Here is a 2356-nt window from a genome sequence, read left to right on the forward strand (position 1 = left end):
TACAGGGAGTAATGGGAAAAGGCGAACGGACATTAACTAAGCCCTTATTGCTCACTCTTGGAGGTAAAGGAGTGTGGGGATGTTTCATAATTTCCATGGATTCACCCTTTTGCCTTTTAGGGAGAGATCTCTTACAAGCCTTGGACACTCAGATCTGCTTACAGCTGGAAGGGATGAAATTAATAATAATCAATTATATAAATCACTAGGGATAAAAAAGAAACCTACATACCCCTTATCACCCACAGTCTTCAGGACAGGCAGAAAGAATGAATAAAAGGGAAAAACAGCAAGACTAGGCACATGCGCTAGTCTAAAATAGCCAGAAGCACTGAACTTAGCTCTATGGGATGTTCGAAATGCTCCGCGACAACCCATAGGACTAACAACCAGCAGAAATTCTCTTTGGGAGACGTTTAGCCATACCAGGGACTTATATCCTGCCTAAGACCAACCTCTTGGACGGAGATGAACGGCTGACCCAGTATGTTATTGGTATGCAAAAAAGGGTTTGAAAATTTAAAAAGAATATGCTCAGTGGTATCAATCTACACCACCTGAAATACAAGTGCATGATATACAGCCTGGGGATGAAGTTTTAGTTAAAGTATTTTTATGAAAATCCAAGTTAGAACCTAAATGAGACAGGCCTTATATTGTCTTATTAAGCTCTTATTTTGCTGTTAAAGTTTTAGAAAAAGAAAATTGGATACACCATTCTCATGTTAAACGAGTGGTGAATAACCAAATGAATAATTCCTGAAAACCTCTCGCACTGACAAGAAGAAGAAGAAAATGAAAATGAAGTGGAACGCCGCACTACTCAGTACTATTGATCTGAGTAACTGTGACAGCACGCACCTCACAGGGTGGCAGATGGAAGTGCTGTGCTCATCTTGCTATTCCAAACACTGACAATGCTGCTCCTCCTAACCTGTGGTCAAAGAACCCTAGAATGGCCATGGTCCCAGGCCCGTGTTAAGTATACCAGAAGTATGGGACTAAGATCTAATAAAGACTTGAACCTCTTGACTGTAGTCATGCATGGAGCTGAAGTATGCTTAGAAAATGAATGGAGCTGGAATAGTACTAACCGGCTTCCCCAAATCCCGGAAAAGATGGGACACAAAATAAAGATAGGATACCAGGTGGTCAATGGATCCACCCATAAGAAGGTAACTCAAATCTCTGTGACCCAAGTCAAATCAAACAAGAGAGGAAAGAAAAATTGTGCCTCTGAAAGATTGGACTGTTGGTACAATTTTACCCTAGTACAGCCTGTTTTTGTAGTTTGACTCTGGGCTCACCATAGCGTGGGATTATCATTTAAATTCAAAATAGGCACTACTGAGCTCAATACAACAACATCTGCCCCGACTGTAGCTGTTTCCCCCAGCATAAATACCTCTACTGTTATAAAGGATAAGAAAATTCTGTCCTCACTAATTTCTGAAATTGGACCGTCTGTGATCAAAAATACAGGCCAACGAGTGTTATTTAATCCATCATGGTCTCTTAAACTAGTAGAACTGTTAATGCAAATTAATATCTCCGCAATCAAACCGGCCTGTTCACCATTCCTAAGTACGTCCTATACAGGATGGTTAGCATGGCTACGTGGGCGAACCCTCGCCTCTCCAAGACGAGCAAGGAGAGATGTGACCGGTATCATAGGGACAGGACTGGGAGTCTTAAATAGTATAGATRCCGAGGTACTCGTAAATAAACTGAGCACAACAACAAGTGATTTAAGCAAATTAGAACACCCGTTATGGTCTTCCCTGTTAGCATGGGGAACTAACCAATGGCTGTTGTCTGATGTATTGCCTCAGTGGGAAGGAATTAATGAAAGGGACCACCAATTGATTGTGGATGCACTTGGTGCAGTCCAAGTTAATGTTTCTCTAGCTCTCAGTTGTATCCAAGCTCAACTGTGGATGCCATCTATGGTAGCAGCAATTATAAGGGAAGGTGAAGAGGGCACCTAACCCACTGAAATTCGAAAGGTAATTTGGGATAATGCAACTAAATTTGAGAAAGAATTCCAATCCTGCTGGTACTTAGTCAATTTTACTTATAACCCCATCAACAATAAGGCCACAGCTTTTGTCTTAACAATACGCAATGCTTCGGTATACACCATATACCCAATCATTGCACTGGGATTAAATCACAGTGGAACTATATCCGATAGAACACAGAGTATGGGCTGAACGAAACAGAAACAAATGGCAAACTGTTGATGTTAACGCATGTGTTGTACGGGAACAACAAGGATTTGTTTGCGAGAGTAATACCATCAAAGCTCAAGATATTTGTCTTGATACTGAACAAAATATTTGTCATTTCGAAATAC

The sequence above is a fragment of the Apteryx rowi genome, unplaced genomic scaffold, assembly GCF_003343035.1.
Source record: "Apteryx rowi isolate R43461 unplaced genomic scaffold, aptRow1 scaffold_1380, whole genome shotgun sequence".
Taxonomy (NCBI): domain Eukaryota; kingdom Metazoa; phylum Chordata; class Aves; order Apterygiformes; family Apterygidae; genus Apteryx; species Apteryx rowi.